A 22,481-nucleotide genomic window follows, 5' to 3' on the forward strand; every position below is an offset into this window, starting at 1 on the left:
GTCCCAGTGTTCGATGCTTGGCAAGGCTTGTAGCTAAGTCATTTATGCTTGCTATGCAAAGCTGGGACACGCTCTGCATAGTGGGATATTGAGGTCACAGCATGCATGACTTGCTCCGCAAATAAAAACAGATTTATGGGAACAAGTGCAATTTTCCTATTTTCTAGTACTTTGTGTACATATACCTAAAGCGGTTTAGTTTATTAGCCAATTGCACATTAAATGCTTTGTGTTGGCACATGACAGACAATATCTGAAAGGTGCAGCGCTGTTTTGCTGAAGACAGAATGTACTATCAATGAATATGTACTCAGCCAACCTTTGAAAAACTGTTCTAAAAAAGTAGAGGTAAGAAAATTTGGAGGAATCAATTGAATGTTGCCTTACACTATGTTCACCACTAAACCATAATGGTTATATAATACTACTACTACTACTACTACTACTACTACTACTACTAATTAGAGATGGGCTGAACACCCCCCTATTCGATTTGCTGCAGAACAACCTGAACAGCGAACCCATTGAAGTAGGAGCGAACAGGAAAAATCAAAGTGCCCATTTCGAGGGCTTATATGCAAGTATTTGGCCATAAATGTGGTATGGGGGTCTGGGTACTGTCCTGGGGGGACATGTATCAATAAAAAACAATTTGTAAAAACTATAGTTTTTTTTCAGGAGCAGTGATTTTAATGATGCTTAAAGTGCAATAATGAAAATGAAAAAATTCCTTTAAATATAGTGCCTGGGGGGTCCCCTTAACTACTTCAGCTCCGGAAGGTTTTACCCCCTTAATTACCAGGCCATTTTTTGCATATCGGCACTACGTTAATTTAACGAAAAATTGCGCGGTCGTGCGACGCTGTACCCAAACACAATTGATGTCCTTTTTTTCCCCACAAATAGAGCTTTCGTTTGGTGGTATTTGATCACCTCTGCGGTTTTTAGATTTAAACAAAACAAAAAAAGAGCGCCATATTTTTTACATTCTGCTATAAAACATTCCCAATAAAAAATCTATTTTTTTATCAGTTTAGGCCAATTTGTATTCTGCTACATATTTTTGGTAAAAAGAATCCCAAAAAGCGCATTTTAATTGGTTTGCGTAAAAGTTATAGCGTTTACAAACTACGGGATAGATTTTTGGCATTTTTATTTATTTTTTTATTTTTATTAGTAATGGCGGTAATCAGCGTTTTTTAGTAGGACTGCGACATTGCGGCGGACAGATCAGGCCCCTAAATGACATTTTTGACACTTTTTGGGGACCAGTGACATTATTACAGTAATCGGTGCTAAATTTTATGCACTGTTACTGTATAAATGACACTGGCAGGGAAGGGGTTAACACTGGGGGTGATCAAAGGGGTTAATGTGTGCCTAAATATGCTTGCTGACTGTGTGGGGGGAGAAGGTTCTGTGACAGGCACAGAGAGATCGTGGTTTCAGCTTGGCTGAAACTCCTTATCTCCTCCCTGCCTGTGTGACAGAAGACTCACCTGCTTTGTTTACATAAGCAGGCGGGTCTTCTGTCAGTTTATCCAATGATCGCGGGAGGCCGGCGCCAATCGCCGGCGCTCCTCCCGCTGTGTCTAAACACAGCGGGAGTGTGGCCTCAGCGTCCCCGTGCACGAAATCACTACGTGATTTTGCACAGCCGAGCCGCCCTGCCACATTAAGAGGTTAATGTGCCTGTAAAGTGGCACGTCTGTAGCATGTATAGACCTTGCTTCAGCAAAAATGACATTTCTAAAGAAAAAAAATCCCATTAAAAATGACCCGCGGTTGCAGTTTCTGGCACCCAGCTATTAAAAAATGTAAGAAAAAACTGTGTGGGGTCCCCCCACTGCAGTCTATACCAGGTTCTTATGGTCTGGTATGGGTTTTAAGGAAAACCCTATGCCAAAATAAAAAAAAAAAAAACACAGGGAAGGGGTAGGGCCATACCAGAGATGTCACCTGGTGGCCCCGCCCATCATGACATCACGGACTGGTGCATGCTGGGTGAGGGACATCATGAGGGGCAGCAGGGCCGCCAGGTGATGACGTCACCAGTGTGGCCCCGCCCTTCCCTATATAAGAACTGTCAAACCATGGAGCACGCAGGCCCTTAGAAAGCATTCAACGAGAGTAGACATGGTGTGTTAAAGTTGGTATTATCGCTCTCACTCTCTCATACTGGTCACTAGAAGTTCAACATGGCACCTTATGGCTAAGAACTCTCTGAGGATCTGAAAAAAAGAAATGTTGCTCTACATAAAGATGGCCTAGGCTATAAGAAGATTGCCAACACACTGAAACTGAGCTGCAGCACGGTGGCCAAGGCCATACGATGGTTTAACAGGACAGGTTCCACTCAGAAAAGGCCTCACCATAGTCAACCAAAGAAGTTGAGTGCACGTGCTCAGCGTCATATCCAGAGGTTGTCTTTGGGAAATAGAGGTATGAGTGCTGCCAGCATTGCTAAAAAGGTTGAAGGGGTGGGGTGCATCAAATTGGTCTGCATGGCCGTCGTCCCAGAAGGAATCCTCTTCTAAAGATGATGCACAAGAAAGCCTGCAAACAGTTTGCTGAAGACAAGCAGGCTAAGGACATGGATTACTGGAACAATGTCCTGTGGTCTGATGAGACCAAGATAAACTTATTTGTTTCAGATAGTGTCAAGCGTGTGAAGCGGCAAGCAGGTGAGGAGTACAAAGACAAGTCTGTCTTGCCTACAGTCAAGCATGGTGGTGGGAGTGTCATGGTTTGAGGCTGCATGAGTGCTGCTGGCAATGGGGAGCTACATTTCATTAAGGGAAACATGAATTCCAACATGTACTGAGACATACTGAAGCAGAGCATGATCCCCTCCCTTTGGAGACTGTCCGCAGGGCAGTATTTCAACATAACAACCCCAAACACACCTTCAAGATGACCACTGCCTTGCTAAAGAAGCTGAGGGTAAAAGGGATGGACTGGCCAAGCATGTCTCCAGACCTAAACCCTATTGAACATCTGTGGGACATCCTCAAATGGAAGGTGGAGGAGTGCAAGGTCTCTAACATCAACCAGCTACGTGATGTCCTCATGGAGGAGTGGAAGAGGACTCCAGTGGCAACCTGTGATGCTCTGGTGTACTCTATGCCCAAGAGGGTTAAGGCAGTGCTGGAAAATAGATAGACACAATCACACCATTGCTTGCTTGCACATTTCTCCTCTGTTGATGAATGCTCATGGATCTCTGCAGTCTCCTGTTATCTCCACCCTTATCCAGCTCTCTTCAGCTCTGTAGCTCTGCTTTGCTTTCCTATGACTCATCACTCCCTCCCTTGCTGACAAACTCCCACGAGAGAAAGAGAGAGAGCTGTGTATGATGTCATTTGCCTGGGCTAATGACCAGACAAGAAAGAGGGGGTGGGCTATATAAGGTATTAACTGGCAGATTTTTTTTTTTACTATCCAACAATAAAACAACAAGGGCAGAGGATTTCATAGATGGAAAGATGAAAAAATTACTGAAGAGCTGCTTTAAAGGGTAGGTTCACTTTTAAAATATTATATGTTACACCCGTATTTAGAGTGTAACAGGTATCATGTTGGCAACCATATCCCCCCTCACCCCCGGAGCACCTTCCCCTGTGACAGCAGTTGGGGGGTTCTTCTCTCCACAGCTGCTGTCACATTTAAAAATGGCACGTCTATTCGAGGGTTAAAACAGGCAGTTAGGAGGCGATACAACTAGAGTTGAGCAGATACCTGGATGTCCGTGTTTGGCGGGTTCGGCCGAACTTGAAAAAAAAGTCCGGGTCCGTGTCCCGGACTTTTTCCGAACTTTACCCTGACACCGAACCCCATTGAAGTCAATGGAGACCCGAACTTTCAGGCACTAAAATGGCTCTAAAAAACCAATGGAAAGGGCTAGAGTGCTGCAAATGGCAGTAAAATGTAGTTAAGAGCATGGCAAGTGCTCTGCAAACAAATGTGGACAGGGAAATAACAAAAAAAAACAAAAAAATAAAACAATTTTCTTCATCTGTGAAGGACGAGGCCCATATGGAGTAGGAGGGAGGTTGAGGTGGCGGTGGATGTGGCGGTGTAGGTGGAAGCGGCGGTGGTGGAGGGGGACGAGGTAGCCAACACTGCTTTTTTTTAGTCATTTTAAATTAGGGTACACCCCCAAAAGAGTGAGAAAGATCAAAAATATAACAATGGCTGGGTAAGGTCGGTATCCATCTCTATTCTGCACAAGGTACGGAAAAGTCCTGTGGGATCCTTGCCTGGTTCATTTTAATGAATGTGAGCTTGTCCACATTGTCTCTGGACAGGCGGCTGCGCTTGTCTGTGATAACGCCCCCAGCCGTGCTAAATACACGTTCAGATAATACACTGGCTGCAGGGCACGCCAGCACCTCCAAGGCGTAAAGGGCAAGCTCAGGCCATGTACCCAATTTGGAGACCTAGAAATTGAAGGGGGCAGACCGTCATTCACTACATGTAGGTGTGTGTACACATACTGCTCCACCATGTTGGTGAAATGCTGCCTCCTGCTAAGACGTTCCATATGAGCTGCTGGTGCTGCTGTTTGTTGTGGCGTGCTGACAAAGCTTTTCCTCATTTCGGCCATGCTAACCCTGCCTCCTGAGTTGCTGGCGGTGCCCTGGTTGCGTTGGTGACCTCTTCCTCCTCCTCCTCTGCCTTGGCCTTGTGCTTCCACTGTGGCCCCGCTGTCAGGTGGGAATGCCAGCAGCATCGCGTCTACCAGCGTGCGCTTGTACTCGCGCATCTTGCGATCACGCTCCAGTGAGTGAATTAACGATGGTACGTTGTCCTTGTAACGGGGATCCAGCAGCGTGGCCATCCAGTAATAAGCACAGGTTAGAATGTGGGCAACTCGGCGGTCGTTGTGGAGACACTGCAGCATGTAATCGCCAGGCTGCCCAGAGGCAACGAAAGGCTGTCCTCTGTGGGAGGTGTATCGTCTGTGTCCTCTGTATCCCCCCAGCCATGCACCAGTGATGGCCATGAGCTGGCCTGGGTGCCACCCTGCTGTGAACATGGTTCCATCTCCTCCTCCATCTCCTCATCCTCCAGAACTGTGCCCCTGGTGGACAATTGTGTACCTGGCGTTTGTGGGTGCAGGAACCCACCCTCGGAGCCACTTGTGAATGACTGCCCTGAAAGCCTTGAAAATGATCACTCTTCCTCCTCCTCCTCCTGTGCCACATCCTCTTCCATCATTGCTCGAATCGTTTTTTGAAGGAGGCATAGAAGTGGCATAGTTAAGCTGACAACGGCGTCATCGGCACTGGCCATGTTGGTGGAGTACTCAAAACAGCGCAACAAGGCACACAGGTCTCGCATGGAGGCCCAGTTATTGGTGGTGAAGTGGTGCTGTTCCGCAGAGCGACTCACGCGTGCGTGCTGCAGCTGAAACTCCACTATGGCCTGCTGCTGCTCGCACAGTCTTTCCAGCATGTGCAAGGTGGAGTTCCACCTTGTGGGCACGTCACATATGAGGCGGTGAGCGGGAAGGCTATGCTGCGGCGCTGACAGGCGAGCAGCAGCAGGGTGAGAACACCGAAAGAGCGCACAGAGGGCCCTCACTTTCTGCAGTAGCTCTGACATATCGGGGTAATTTTTAAGGAACCTCTGCACCACCAAATTCAGCACATGCGCCAGGCAAGGGATGTGCGTCAAACCGGCTAGGCCCAGAGCTGCTATGAGATTTTGCCCGTTATCGCCCACCACCAGGCCGGGCTTGAGGCTCACTGGCAGCATCCACTCATCTGTCTGCTTTTCCATGCTCCTCCACAACTCCTGCGCGGTCTGTGGTTTTTCCCCCAAACAGGCAAGTTTTAAAACTGCCTGCTGTCGTTTACCCCTGGCTGTGCTGAAGTTGGTAGTGAAGGTGTTACGCTGACCAGGTGAGGAGGCGGTAGAGGATGAGGAAGCGGAGTAGGAGGGGTTAGGAACAGGAGGCAAACTGAAGCGCCCTGCAATCCTCGGTGGTGGAAGGACATGCGCCGAATTGCTATCCGCCTCAGGCCCAGCCGCCACTGCATTTACCCAGTGTGCCGTTAGGGAGATATAACGCCCCTGACCGTGCTTACTGGTCCACGTATCGGTAGTTAGGTGGACCTTGCCACAGATGGTGTTGCGCAGTGCACACCTGATTTTTCCCCCACTTGGTTGTGCAGGGAAGGGATGGCTTGCCTGGAATAGTAGTGGCGGCTGGGCACGACATCCTTTGGGACAGCCACCGACATAAGGCTTTTAAAACTGTGCGTCTCCACCAGACAGAATGACAGCATTTCAAAGGCCAAGAATTTTGAAATGCTGGCATTCAGGGCCAGGGATCGCGGGTGGGTAGGGGGGTACTTCCTCTTCCTCTGAAGTGTTTGGGAGATGGAAAGCTGAACGCTTCCACGGGACATTGTGGAGATGGTTGGTGACCCAGGTGGTGGTGTTACTGACAGATCGTCTGTTTGCGGTGTGGCAGGTGCCGGTATCACTACAGAGGTGGATGAAGAGGCCGAGACTGCAGCAGAAGAGGAAGCAGGAGGAGCCAGAGACCTTTCTTGGTTTTGAAGGTGTCTACTCCACTGCAGCTCGTGCTTTGCACTTAGATGCCTGATCATGCAGGTTGTGCTCAGGTTGAGAAGGTTTATGCCTCGCTTCAGGCTCTGATTGCACAGGGTCTGAAGAACTTCCACGCTAGAGAACTCCTTTGAGCTGGCTTTGGTGCGCTCGGTCCCTTGCTGCGTTTGGCAGTAGCAGGTGTAGTGTCTAGGGCACTGCCGCTCCGCTTCTGCACCCTGCTCCCTCTTCTGCTGTGCTGGTGGTTCTGTGCGACCACCGCCTCTTCCTCCAAACTACTCAGGTCACCTGCATGACCTTCATTCCATGTGGGGTCGAGGACCTCATCATCCTCCACATCATCTTCCACCCAGTCTTCACCCTTGCCCTCCTTGTCGGTCTCCACAATTCTGAGTGCCGCAGCAGTTGGCAGCTGCGTTTCGTCATCATCGGAGATGTGCTGCGATGATCCTTCCATGTACTCATCTTGAGAAATAAGTGGTTGGGCATCGCTGCACTCAATCTCTTCAACTTCTGGGGCAGGTCTAGGTGGATGGCCCTGGGAAACCCTGCTGACAGAGTAATCAAAAAGAAGAAGAGACTGCTGCATGACTTGGGGCTCAGACTGCTTGCCTGATTTTCAAGGGGGTGAGGCGAAAGACGGTTGGACATCGGCTGCAGGTGCCAACTCTGACCTTTCTGCAGTAGACTGGGTGGGAGACAATGTGAAGGAACTGGAGGCACTGTCAGCAACCCAATCTACTATCGCCTGTACTTGTTCTTGCCTCAACACTTGTAGAGGCGCATGATGCCCTACCAAATACTGCTGCAGGTTCTGTCGCCTACTCACACTTGAGGAAGGTGTTTCACTTGTGCGTGTAGCTGGCACAGATCGACCACGTCCTCTCCTTGCAACAGAAGCTCTACCAGCAGCACCACGACCCAGGCCACGGCCCCTATTTGGCATTCTCTTCATATTTCTGTAATTTATGATCTTGTGATATAAAAAGAAGAAAATTTCCGCGCTAAATATGACAAAAATTGTGATACAATAGTGAGCAGCTAGCACAAAATCAACTAACAGTGATTCAAAAAATGTAATAAATCCAAAAAGTGCAGCGCTGAAATCAGTGTACAATTAAAATTGCTAAAAAGCTCCAAAATTATATAAAGAAAGAGGGGTAGTGTCCAAATGAATAGTCCCAATAAAAAGTGCAGAGATATGAATCCACGTGCAAAATAATAGGATTTCTTCCAGTGACACCAAGGAAAAGTGTGAGAAGGGGACACCTCTGTGCTCAGGTATAACAAGCAGCTTACCGAAATTCCGTGGCTGCTCAACTTAATGAGACAGCCTCTCCCAGCTAGTAATGGCGTAATTCCGTAAAACAATAGGCAAATTTATTTAAAAAACTACTTACAATATAAAAGACAAAAACAGGCATGTAGTTAAGCTGGTCGTGAATCTATCCGCGGCGTCCCGCAGGTCTCCAAATCAGCATATAGAAAAACAGCAAGGCTCTGTTGGGGGGCGTGTGGACATTGCGTCTGGAGTAGCCAACGTTTCGTCATAAGAAAGACTTTGTCTGGACGACTACGCCCAGACGAAGTCTTTCTTATGACGAAACGTTGGCGACTCCAGACGCAACGTCCACACGCCCCCCAACGGAGCCGGCTGTTTTTCTATATGCTGATTTGGAGACCTGCGGGACGCCGCGGATAGATCCACAACCAGCTTAACTACATGCCTGTTTTTGTCTTTTATATTGTAAGAAGTTTTTTAAATAAATTTGCCTATTGTTTTACAGGATTACGCTATGGGCCTCTATTTCTCTCTACATATGGCTCTATGCTTGATGGAGTAAATGAGGAGTTCCAAGCCTGATATACATTAATGCAATTGGTATAACAACCCACCGGAAAAGGCTGTCTGTCTTGGGAGTTTTGAAGCACTTGAGCTTGACATCAGTCGATCTACTGGTTTATTACTAGCTGGGAGAGGCTGTCTCATTAAGTTGAGCAGCCACGGAATTTCGGTAAGCTGCTTGTTATACCTGAGCACAGAGGTGTCCCCTTCTCACACTTTTCCTTGGTGTCACTGGAAGAAATCCTATTATTTTGCACGTGGATTCATATCTCTGCACTTGTTATTGGGACTCTTCATTTGGACACTACCCCTCTTTCTTTATATAATTTTGGAGCTTTTTAGCAATTTTAATTGTACACTGATTTCAGCGCTGCACTTTTTGGATTTATTACAATTTATGATCTTGCCCTAGAAAGGTGTTTATTGAATAGCGGAACAAAACAACAACAGTATCGCACGGGTGTATCTCACAGTCAAATATGCAAAGTATGCAGCAATTTAATTTTTTTCACCCCAAAAGGGTGTATATTGAATAGCGGAATAGAAACAATTTTATAAAATTGTGTATCTCACACGTACAAACACAGACAAGGCCCCGATTACAATTTTTTTGTACCCTAAAGGGAGGATGAGGAAGAGGAGTAGGAGGAGTTCGGAACAGGAGGCAAACTGAAGCGCCCTTCAATCCTCGGCGGTGGAAGGAGATGCGCCAAACAAATTTAAAAGGTGTATCTCACACGTATCGATACAGACTATGCCGCAATTTAATTTTTTTCACCCCAAAAGGGTGTATATTGAATAGCGGAATAGAAAAAAGTATATACAATTGGTGATTTTTCAATAGCACATGTGAACACAGCAGTGTCTTATGTTTTATGTCGCGGTCAGCAGCAGGCTATGAAGGGAAAATAAAAAAAATTCCCCTTTAACTTTGTAATTTTTAAATAGCAGATTAGAACAGCACTCTGTAGTAAACTATAGCTGAACGCTGCACACAACAGACTGATAAAAATATATTTTTTTCTCCCTCCTCCTCCTCCTCAGTGGGCTCAAGTGAGGGCAAAAAGATTGTTCACTGCACCACCCCCCACACAGCAAAATCTATGTAGATCGCTAACGGACGATTTTTCTGTCCTGTGTCTCCTATCTGTCCCTGCCTACTTTCTCCAGCCTGTCCCTAAAATGCTCAAATATCTTTCCCTGCCTACATTCTGACCTGTCCCTGCATTCTTTTCGGGCACAATGTTTTTTCCCTGTCTGTCCCTAATCAGCAGCAGCCAGCACCATTATGATGTGTGCTCTCTCCCTACACTACAGCAGACTGACGCACCGCGCTGTGTCTCTCGAGCTTATAAAGACCTGGGTCACATGCTTCAGCTTGCCAATCACAGCCATGCCATTAGTAGGCATGGCTGGGATGGCTTCTAAGGCACACCAGTTAAACACTTGTTGATTGGCTGTTGAAAGCCCGCCATTAAAAGCGCGCCATTACATACAAAACAGGAAATAAAATTACCGAACACGGATTTTAAACCCTAACATACAGTAAAGTTTTCGGGTCCGTGTCCGGGTAGCAAAAATCCAATTATCCGGTACGGACCCGAATAATACAGTCTGTGTTTGCTCAACACTAGATACAACACATCCTTAATGGCTCTCTATTGCTTTCTGAAGTGCAATATGAATGTGGATTACACATCACACAGAAAAGCAGGTCGAAATGAAGCCTTAATGTGCTAGAAATGCTCTTGATTCTGTTGATAAATTGCTGGATAACTCTCCCTCACCGAATCACTTTAATTAATACATAACTGTCTTCTATTACTTTAGTAAAGTGGAATCCCTTATTCATGTTTTTCAAGGGACCAACCATAAATGATGCAAAAAGCAAGAAAATGTAAATTGCATAAAATGGGAAAAAAATGCATTTCAGCAAAACACTTCTGTGTATTATTTGGAAAGCTTAGCAAATAATCATTTCCATTACTGCACTGTATAAACTTAACAAAACTTTGAGGTGAAACATCATCTTTAGATTATTTTATAATGGAATACTTGCCTGTAGAGTTGACAGAACCCTTTCATAACATCAGTAGTTAATGATGCACTATTCTCTCTCTGGGATCTGAATGTTTTACAGTGGTGTCATAGGATTTAGCAGTTTTGTATCTAAATCAAAGGCCTCTCACATGTTGCTAGGACAATGACATGCCAGCAGGAAGTATAGGAGAAAGCTGTAGGTGATAGGCCTAAAAGCACTTTATAAATTGTCAGAGCAACATTTACAGAGGAAGTAAGAAATAATACCAATGTGGTGCCATAAAGCTAATGTAAATTGTGGGAATGAGGTGAAAATAAAAGGCTTATAGTCAGTTTTCTCAATAAAAGGTCTCCTGAAGTAGGGTCAGAGCCTGGCCTACCCTGGTTCAACAAAGCTAGTGATATTACATTTTTTACTGGTCATACATTAAGGCCAGATTCACACTTACATTATCCTGGTTTGTGACATTTTTTTGTGCAGTTTGGTGCATTATTTATATATAGCCCATTCAAATGAATAGGCTGCCTTAGAGTAACACTAAAGTAACTAAGCGCTATCCTTATTCTTCAAACATAATCCATACACATCCACTACTTAATGGCCCTGTAATCTATTTTTCATGAAATTGTTTCTTACTGTTTTTTTCTGCCTCCATGTAACATTCTCTGTGAGCTTCTGAACCCCTCCTTTTCTCCAATCATGTGCATTGCTTTATTCAGACTACAAATTCCATGGTCCATGGTCCATCTCGGGAGGAGCAAGAGAGGATGGCTATGTTTCCACATACAGTGGGACCATGGAGGCACCCTCTAACAGAAAGTTGGATTACAGCTGCCAAAACAAATTGTTTGGAGTTTTTGAGGCGGCTGAGAGCAATAGAAGGGACTTTTTTGAGTTAAGCATATATACTTGATAGGTTTATTTTTTTTTAAACCTAAATTTAATGTGCGACAAGAACAGAAATGTAATATATTGCAGCTTACTAACCCTTGGTAGTGCGGTTTGGTGCATTGCATTAGTGTGCACTATACACATTCTCTCCATTTTTATTTAAATTATTATTACATTTTAAATGTATTTAAATTATTTTTATTATTATTACTACTATTATTATTATTATCTCACATGTCCTTTAATATGCAATTCTGATTGTGTAAAGCACAGAATATTTTACACTGCAGAATATTTTACGCTGCATTTGGAATTCATGTTTTGATACTTTGAATTATTTATAATACAGCAGCCCTTGTGACTGGTAAACTGCCTAACTGCACAGCCGGGCCTGTGTCCAGATTATTCCAAGAATAAAACATGCCAGGAAATTATTATTTATCTTTGGAGCTCCACTGAAATCACAGGGGAGGGTTAAAATCAGTTGTCAGTAACTGTACAGACATTTGTAATAAGCGTTATGACGGAATGTAGAAGGTTCTTTAGACCAAATTACCTTGTGTGCAGTGTCTACCGGTGACTTCATTGCACACAGTAAAACTGGCCATACATGGCTGGTTCAGCATGGAATGGCAGAATTTCGATCCATGGGCACCCCGGTTGTACAGAAGTTGATCTACTGATCGATTTGTGTACAACCAGCCTGTTGGGTTTTTATCAACAGATCAGTTCCATCTGCTGTAGGCAGCATAGAAGGAAGGCAGGAGACTAGTTCCCCAACTAGTAGTAAGTATCCAAAAAATGAAATGAAACAGGACTTTCAAGGTACCTTTTAAACATGTGGGTATACTCAACAGATATAAAAATATACATTTTATTTATCGCTTCATTGAGTTAAAATTGACAATTGAAATGCATATTCAACAAATAATTACTCAACCAGAGACAAATAGATATGGCTAAACATGGCTAAATATCTTATTACAGACAATAAAAATATGTATACATTCGAAAGGCATAGCAACATACAACCTTCCAAAGTAGAGCGTATACAGTCCCCAACATGTTTCGCAGGTAATAACCTGCTTCTTCAGGAGGATAGTTTGTTGAAGTCACTCTAAGAGATATAACAGTAAAATATAAGTATAAATACATAAGCATAGCTCTCAATATATAGAAAAAACATGCTAGATCATAATCCAAAAAAACATCTACATTATGTGAATGTAAATACCCTAAACATAGGGGAATAAGGGCAAAAGAGATACTCCTGCTCACCAATGAGGGTCAATTAGGCGTCCACTGCAGTAAAGAAGCCCCGCCAAAGAGAGCACTGCCCTCTGCTGCTGTAGAAAGCAACACTGATCAGTGTGTTCTGATGGCGGGGATGGCTTCCTGCGGTCAGGACACAATAACGCAGAGGGAGGATGAGGGAATTTGATAATGTTTCTTCAGTACTTGGGTTGAGAAGCTAAAGTGCATCTAAACCCCAAATTGATAATTGAACCTTAGATGAGGTGGTTGCATTTGTTTTCTTTTTTTTCCTGATGTGCTTCCCCTATTTTTACCAGGTAATCTTGGGAATAGCACACATCTTTTTCTTGGGTGGCTGCACCAACTCTTTTTTTTAGGAATTTGAAGCCAACAGATTTCTATTCCTTTCAATGGAAGAGCAGTACAATAAAAAGTGGATTGGGAGCTTGGTCTTGCAAAAAATGGATAGTGATATTTGATCTTCCTAATAAATGAACCCCCTTTTTTCCTACAAAGCCCCCACTAACCTTAAAATCCAGGACATTATAAGGAAAAAGAAACCTTTTATTAAAGTGTTGTTGTGTAGTCTGTCCCTTTTCACTATCCTCAGTTCGCTATTATTTACAAAGTGTGACAACCATCCTCATTGACCAATAGGGTGGCAATGAGGGCAAGAAGGGGCGGAGCATACAATGACCATGAGGAAGCTGGCAGCATTTATGTCATACAGGAAAATGATTATTAGATATGGTTGATTAGGAACTTTGCAGGAAAGGTAAGTCTTCATGTAGGTAGCTGTTTTCCGCACCTGCCAAGATCCAAAGCTTACTGGAATATCCTGAACAGAATTCCCAGTTCTAAAAAAATATTTTGGCCACTGCAAAACCAGATAAAGGTATCAGACTCGCTGGATGATTTCTCAATAATGTAGAATAATCAATAATTAGGGAGGGATACCAGCTGTGAGAGTTTGACACCTTAAAGCAGTATTAAACCCAAAAGCAAACATCTTTCATATTGCAGCTTGCCAATTCGTAGATGTGATGGCTGCATTTGTTTTCTTTTTTAGACTTTCTTTCTTTTATTTTTATCTGGTGATCCAGCCAGTAAATTCTGTTGTTTTCCAACAGAACAAGCTGTCCTGCAGATGTAGCAGTTATAGGGTTAAGGGAAAAAAAAGTACCACTAGCAGGGGTGCTTTCAATGATCAGCTGTTATTTATACATGTAAAATCTTTATCCCAAAAGGAACAAAACTGTGGCTGTAACTGCAATGTGAGCTGGAGTTTGGCTTCAATGTGTTAGTGTAAATCTGCTAGTACATCTAACACCCCCCCCCCCCCACAATGCTGCTGTCCAAAGGTTCCCCCCTGTGCTCCTTCATCCAGAGTGGGGAAAGTCTAATACAGGAAGTGTGTTGCTGGCCAGATCACAGGTGAAAACAGAGGGGAAAAACAAAATGAAAATTAATGCAGCTACCACATCTAAGGAATGGAAAGCTGCAATATATTACAGTATTTTTTGTTTTGGGTTTAATACCGCTTTAACCACTTCCCCCCGGTAGACATCATATGACGTAATTTACTTTGAGTGAAGATATCTGGATGATGTCTGCAGCTACAGGCATCATCAAGAGATCTTTTTATTTCAGCAGGTGATTCCTACATTGTAAAAGCCATCGTAATGGCTGTTTATGCGCTTGATTTCTCTTACAGGTGGGGGGAGGGGACATCCTACCGCTCCTGCCACCCTCTGGAGCTTCTCCGGTCTCTTCTGTGCGATCAGGGAGCCGAAGAATGAATCCGCCACCGGCGGTGGTGGTTTACTATAGAGCTGTATCTTTCATGTGTCTGTCATCTCTATGACCCTTGGAGGCCGAAAGCGACGTCATTATGTCATTTCCAGTGCCGGCTGATGTAAACACTGACTTTTCTTTTATTTTTTTGTTGCTGGAAAGCCTAAGATCAATTGTTTTTTTTTGTTATCTCAGACTTTCCAGGATAGAGGAGAGATGTGGGGACTTAAAGACCCAGAGGAAAAGAGGACCTGTCATGCTCTATTCCTATCACAAGAGAATAAAAGTGAACAAAAAATAAAAAATGAAAAGGAAAGTGTAAAAAAATTAAATAAACAATAAAAAAAAAAATGTTCACGCACCCCCATCCCCATGCATACGTAGGTCACGCCCGCATATGTAAACATGTGAGGTATAGCTGCGATTGTTAGAGCAAGAGTAATATTTCTAGTCCTCCTATGTAACTCTAAACTGGTAACCTGTAAAATTTTCAAAGTGTCGCCTGTTGAGATTTTTAAGAACTGTAGTTTGGCGCCATTCAACAAGTGTGCTCAATTTTAAAGCTTGACGGTATCTATTTACTCGGCATAACATCATCTTTCACAATATACAAAAAATGGGGTAATTATAGTATTTTTTTTTTTTTTTTAATTAATGAAAGTGTTTTTTTTTTCCCCAAAAACATTGCTTTTGAAAAATAATGAGAGAGTTTGTGTTGTTGCACCTAATGCAGTTAGTAGTGTCAGTAAAATAATTGTATTGTAAATTGCAAACAAAATCTAAAATCTTCCTCCTTAGTGCCGGTTCACACTAGGGGACCTGTGAGGCGACCTGGTCGCCTCACAGGTCGCCGCAGGTCGCCTCCCATAGGGAAGCTGCGGACCCGTTCTAATAGGAGCGACACAAGTCGCTCCGACCTAGAAAAAGGGTCCGGAGCTTCTTTGGGGCGACCCGGAGGCGACCGCCATAGACTTCAATGTTATGAAGTCCGTGGCGGCCGCTCCGAGGTAGCGGCGCGCTGCTCGCACCGCGACCTCCGAGGTCGCAGTGCGAAGTAGCGTCGCCCCTATGTGAACGGGGGCTTAGTTTCCTTGGTAAATAGTAAGTGGGTCATATATAAACATTGATATCATAAAATCAAACACGGGTTCCTAGGCAAACTCAAATACAGTGATCATAAATGTGAAATCGCAACTGAATGGCATGATCGCAAATCACAATATCGCAATATAATCGCATAAACAAAAAATCCTTAAATACAATATGTGTATGCAATTTATAAGTGAATCCATATTATTACCATGAACAAGTGCAACCAAAGTCTGAAACTTTCCTCCTTAGTTTCCTATATAAATAATATTGGTGAAAACACAAATATAAAATCGGTATCATACATTCAAACCCTGGTTCCTAGGTATGCTCTAAATCAGTGCAAATAAATGTGAAACACGATGTGTAATGGGAAAAAATGCAAAATCACCATATCGCAGTATAATCGCAATTACCTGAAAAGTCCTTAAAAGTGCAACATGTATTTAAAATTCATAGGTGAGTCCATAATAATCCGTAATGCCCCTGATGAAGTCAAGTGAATTCATGCTCTTGATTTATATTTGCGTTTTCACCAATATTATTTATCAGCAACAGATATAAACAGGTACAAATAACGAGTCCAGCACAGACCCATGGAACTGCCTACAAATAACGAGGCCAGCACAGACCCATGGAACTGCCGGCAGAAAAACAAGCAGGGTCTGTCCAGCCCGACACACCAGGGTGCAAACGGTAGATAGGCAAGGGGGAAGAGGGAGCAGGGGCGAAGGGGGGGGGGAAGAGGGAGGGGGGAGGGGCGAGAGGGGGGGAGGCGAGGAAGCCCTGGAGTGCAGGGCGGAGGACCACATAAAGTATTAGAGAATGGTGAAATATACATCAATACATTTGAATCGGCAGGCATGGTGTAAACAGTACATAGCTGACATAGGTCCAGGAGATGTGAGCAGAACACAGAACAGGGTAAAAAAACAAAATAATAATATGGTCCAGGTCACATCAGCAGAACAAAGCAACAAAAGCGGTAAAGGCAGGTGAACAATAACATGAAGAATGGCAGTCCTAAGGAGAAAAGACAAAGTTAGCGTATACTCAGCAAGGGGCCGGAGCAGCCCAGTCCTCCGGCGTAGCAGGAGTGCGCCGTTGGGAATCTCTGCTGGCCGGCCTGAAACGTGGTCGCCTCCTGGGTCTTCTTGAACCTGCGGGTGGCGCTGTAAAGGCCTCAGGAGAAAGAAGAAAATCGTGCCAGTCAGGGACAGACACAGCTGGCTTGTTTAGAAAAGCAAACAGGGCTGGCAGTTGATCCGGTGAGCGTAGATAGAAGTCAGTGCCCTGTTTCTTGACTATGAGGGGAAAGGGGTGACCCCATTGGTATGTGGCCTTCGGCAGAGCACACAACCTGCAATAAGGGCCGCAGCAGTCCCCGCATCACTCTAGTGTGGCAAGATACATCTGGGTATACATAAAATTGGGCCCAGTCAAAATCCAATGGACATTTGGACCATGCTTGGCACAGGATCTCCTCCTTCATGTTGAAAAAGTGCACTCTACAGAGAACATCACGGGGCGGGGGGGAGGCTTGACCCGAATCTCCCTGAGCCTCAGCGGGAGCGCGGGCGCCCTGGACCCTATGTACAGGATCCAGCACCATGGCCTCCGCTGGTGGTCTGCCCAAAAGTTGATTGATGACGGCCACTACTGTGGAGCGGAGGTCAGGGCCCGCTGTGGCCTCAGGGATCCCCCTTAGCCACAGGTTATTGCGTCTGCTACGGTTTTCACTGAGTCATCAAGCCGCAATTGAACATCAATAAAGCGTTGCTGCATGGCCTGTTGATCAGATTCCAGGGCTGATAGTCTGGCCTCGGTAGAATTGGATGTTTCCTCTAGTTCAGCCACCCTCTCCTCAACAGACTCCACCTGAGCATGGACGTCCTGTAGGTCTTTAGAAAGGGCATTAACTATGGACGCCGCTAGTTCCTGCATGTCCTGCTTGGTGTTCATGCTGCACAGATGCAGGGGCAGAGGGACCCGGAGGAGAGTCCAGTTCAGGGAAATTAGGGGACACAATTGGAGAGTCCACCCCGCGGCCAGCGTACTGTTCAATACCCGAGGGGGTCGGCTGTGGGACAGAGAACTTTTTGGCATGCTGGCCTGCAGTGCTGGTGCGGGGAGGCGCCATCTTAGTCTGCGGGGTCGCTGGAAGGGAGGGCTGCTGGCGGAGGAAGTAATGGGCAATACCACGGCTCTTGTCCTCCCCCTGTGTCGGCAGGGTGCCCCGGTCACCTAGCATGTGAAGATAAGGTGTTAAGTCATCTGCGGTAAGCGATCCTGGTTCTAACCTGAGCAGAGCTCCACGAGGAGCGTCCTCACTCCGCCATCGTTAGACCACCTCCCGGCACCATGCCTATGCAGAACGGGCAGCAATGAAGAGGTATGGGTAGTGTAGAGCGTGCAATCTTTCAGTTCGGTAGGGCACACACGGGCTGCAAAGTCAGTGTAAACGAGAGCTTGTAATCCCAGACTATGTATGCAAAGTTGGTGGACTTTGCATAGAGATTGGAGTGGTGGTGAAGCCCCCTGGCACAGTAAGACAAAGAAGGTCCGCCTCACGCATGTGCCTGCGTGCTGCAGGGGGGCCGACTGTCATATATGGAGGGGAGGCAGGTGGGAAAGTAGCTCACACAGTCCTATGGCCGGGGATGCAGAGAAGGGAGATAACAAGAAAATGTGGCTGGGTCCCTCTGTAGGCCTCATGGCTGGGGCTGTGGCTGGGCTGAACGGGGTGACAGGGGGTGTTTAAAGACCAGAGGTGTGCGTGTTCAAGCACAATTGGGCCTGCAGGGGTCTGCGGCAAGCGCAAAGCGTCGGACAAGATGGTGGCTGGGACAGGGAGGGGGGCCCCGAATCGCTGATCCATCGTCCCCGGGAGGTATGTGTGGACCCTTGGCGGAGAAGGGGGGTGAAGCAGGGTGCTGCGGGGTGATAGGCCAGAGGCAGGCCGCCTACCGTACAAGCAGATGGCCGCTCTGAGTCCCGCGGCAGTAGGCTGCGGCGGATGCGTCGGCGTTGGTAGGCCTGCGGACTCAGGGTGGAGGTGGTTGGGGCTCCGGGACCCCTAATACTGGGATGTGTCGCTGCAGGTCGGTGTGCTGCACCTCATGGTGTAGGGTGTCGCCTGGAATCCAGTTAATGGAGGTGGATGGCGAGGGATTCCACATTGGCAAGGCAGGAGCTCTTTCTCCCACCAATATTATTTATAAAGGACACTAAGGAGGTACGTTTCAGACTTTGGTTGCACGTGTTCTTGTTAATAAAGATTCACTTATAAATTGCATATACATGTTGCATTTTTGAGGATTTTTTTGTTCATGCAATTATATTGCAATATTGTGATTTGTGATCACGCCATTCAGTTGCGATTTTTTTTTTCCAGTTCATATTTGTGTTTCATATTTAAAAACACTGTATTAGAGTTTGCCTAGGAAACAGTGTTTGATTTTATGATATTGATATTTATATATGACCCACTTACTATTTGCCAAGGACACTAAGGAGGAAGATTTTAGACTTTGTTTTGTCTTTTACTGACACTACTAAGGGCATTAGGCGCCACAACACACACTCTCATTATTTGATTCCCATCGTGGGAACACAATTAGGTTGTATGCAGCCACCTATCACAAGACAAGCCATATATTATTACCTATAAGGTAGCGCGGGATATCCCACACTTTGCGTGTGAAAAATTGCTGCGTAAATACCATGTGACTTAAAAAATTGCAATGATCGCTATTTTATTCCCTAGGGTATCTGTTAAAAAAATGTATATGATGTTTGGTGGTTCTGAGTTATTTTCTAGCAAAAAAAATGATGATTTTTACATGTAGGAGAGAAATGCCAGAATTGGCTTGGGTAGCAAGTGGTTAATTTTGACATTCTTTATGGCAGACATGAAATATGGAGGGAGAAGTTTAACCATTTAGGTTTAAAAGGGACTATATGAAGGCAATGGATGCTTCAATCCAATGGTGCCATCCTAAAGTAAATTTAGGCAAAAAAAAATAAAAAATAATAGTCTGGATGCAAGCACGGTTCTCTGGTCTATAGTAATTCAATTCTCTTTCCTTCCCAAGCGCAACATTTTATAATGATATCTATAAAGTTTATATACATTTTTTTGCCTTTTGTAACTATTTTGAGAAGAACACTATGCTCCACAGCAGCTGTTCTGCTCACTGTCCATAATTTCTGATACATCTGCACTGCCTGCTTTCTGGCCCTTGGCAAAAAGATTACAAAAGATTAAACCTTATCATGGCCACTGCTTCTGTTCTCCTTCACATATCACATCTCAGTGGCCAGATGGTATTGGGGGTATTGAGGTATATCAGATTTTTATTACTCGTACTGTTCTAAATTACAGTGTTTTGTCTTGCCTTGCCTACATTTATGTACTGTACATGCTTCAATCATGTGTGTGAATATCTCAGAACATACTGTTCTTGTAAAGACATGTAAGGTATTGACAGAATAGAGTTGTATTTCTTTGGTCTGTTACTGAGATTTTGATATTAAAGGTAATTGCGTTATCCAACTCTGATCCTTCACATTCTTCTGGATGTTATGTCATTGATCCAGAACCATAAGCCTCCAGACCAGCCTTTCTCAATCAGGTTTCTGTGGAACCATATGGTTCCTTCAGAGGTTGACAGAGGTTCCTTCAGCAATGTGCAATTCCTGCTTCTCAGATGAGTAACTATTGACGCCAATGATCATTTGAAAGGGGAAATTATTCACGAAAATCACAAATGTAAGGAGCATTCTTCTCATTACCATCATGCTAATGCACTGTGAACTGTAGATAAAGTAATTATAAGTAGGGGTTCTCTGAGGCTGGAAAGGTATTTCAAGGGTTCTTACATGTTGAAAAGGTTGAAATAGGGCTGCTCCAGACTCGTATAAGACTTGGCTGGTTCTACTATTACCATGGCAATTACAAAGGGAATTTGTGCTTTTTACAAGCATACTAGAGTGTTTGCCCATGTGTATCCATTCATTCAAAGGTGTCAATCACTTAAACCCACAGTAGCTAGCCTATATAACCACTTCAGCTCCGGAAGGTTTTACCCCCTTAATGACCAGGTCATTTTTTTTGCGATTCGGCACTGCGTTACTTTAACAGAAAATTGCGCGGTCGAACGACGCTGTACCCAAATACAATTGATGTCCTTTTTTTCCCACAAATAGAGCTTTTTTTTGGTGGTATTTGATCCCCTCTGCAATTTTTATATTTTGCGCTATAAACAAAAAAAGAGCAACAATTTTGAAAAAAACACAATATTTTTTACTTTCTGCTATAAAACATTCCCAATAAAAATGTTTTAAAAATCAAATTTTTTTTTTATCAGTTTAGGCTAATTTGTATTCTGCTACATATTTTTGGTAAAAGAAAATCCCAAAAAGCGTATTTTAATTCGTTTGCGCAAAAGTTATTGCATTTACAAACTACGGGATAAATTTTTTGACTTTTTATTTATTTATTTATTTTTATTAATAATGGCGGCGATCAGCGATTTTTAGCGGGACTGCGACATTGTGGCGCACAGATAGGACACCTAACTGACATTTTTTACACTTTTTGGGGACCAGTGACATGAATACAGTAATCAGTGCTAAATAATATGCACTGTTACTGTATAAATGACACTGGCAGGGAAGGGGTTAACACTGGGGGTGATCAAAGGGGTAATGTATGCCTGTTGGTGCTTACTAACTGTGTGGAAGGAATGTTCTGTGACAGGTACAGAGAGATTGGGGTTTCAGCTTAGCTGAAACTCCTGATCTCTCCCTGCCTGTGTGACAGAATATTTGCCTGCTTTGTTTACATAAGCAGGCGGGTCTTCTGTCAGTTTCTCTGATGATCGCAGGAGGCTGGTGGCAATCGCCGCTGCTCCTTCTGCGGTCCGCCTCCCGCTGTGTCTAAACACAGCGGAAGCGTGGCTCCGGCAGTGCATGCATGGCACCGAGACTGCGGTCACAAATTCACGTAGATCTACGTGATTTTGCGCAGCCGACCTGCCCTGCTGCAGTATATCTGCTGGGGGCGGTCGGCAAGCGGTTAAATAAAGATATATTTGTAAAGAGCAGTGGGAGCAGTAGCACTAAAACAAGCCAAACTAAAAAATGGGGTGCCTAACATAGTAATGAGGTTTAAGGAGCAATAATTGAAATTAAGAAGAAATTATAGGTTAAGAATATACTGTAGGAATGATCAACAAGAGGTTAAGTAAAAGGAAAGAAGGAGTTAAAGTGTTACTAAACCCAGGGACCTGCATTCACTATATTTGGTCTTCCACAGTACATGGAAATGCAATTATTTTAGTAAATGCTAAACTGCCTAATACTTTTTCTCATCAGCAGTATATAGCAGTCTTGTGACTTCTATCAGTGTCGGGCCGATCATTGGTTAAAGCTTGTAGGAGGTGTTTTCATTCTCCTCTGACTGTCCTATGAGGCTGCATGACTCCTGACCCTTTGTATGGACAGTACTGATGGGCCCTGTGCCAATCACATGCACTCTCCCTAAGAAAAAAAAAACTCTCAAGCAATACACACCAAAACCGAGCATGTGCAGAGTGCCCCCAAGGCTATGTGCTATCAGTAGATTGGGGACTGTGAAAGAAGGGAGGATCAGAGAAGACCGGATCAAACAGCTTTTTTTTTTTTTACACAACATGAATGATTAACCCCTTCGGTTCCACAGTGAGTATAACAAGTGTGTTTTACCGCATATTTTGAATTTTGAATAAGATGGCCCTTTGTAAATACAATCCAGGCAAATTCACCCTGTTCTACCCTTTTACAATCTAAGCTCTATCGCTGACTTTCGATAGCATGATATGTGGCTGGCCCTGCCACTCTAAGCTATGCATACCTCCCAACCAGTGCCGGGACAAAGTCATCCAGCGCCCAGGGCAAGGATGCAAAACTGGGCCCCCCTTCCCTTAGGGTTAGGGTCAAAGCACC

General features: G+C 44.5%; 1 protein-coding gene across 1 annotated transcript in view; it reads left to right on the plus strand.

Moving 5' to 3' along the window:
* DNTT (DNA nucleotidylexotransferase) overlaps positions 1 to 22,481 on the plus strand; it is a 542,670-nt gene that overhangs the window by 148,463 nt on the left and 371,726 nt on the right. The gene's annotated exons all lie outside the window — the stretch shown is intronic.

Source organism: Pelophylax lessonae (assembly GCF_965119305.1).
Source record: "Pelophylax lessonae genome assembly, chromosome: 9".
Classification (NCBI taxonomy): Eukaryota; Metazoa; Chordata; class Amphibia; order Anura; family Ranidae; genus Pelophylax; species Pelophylax lessonae.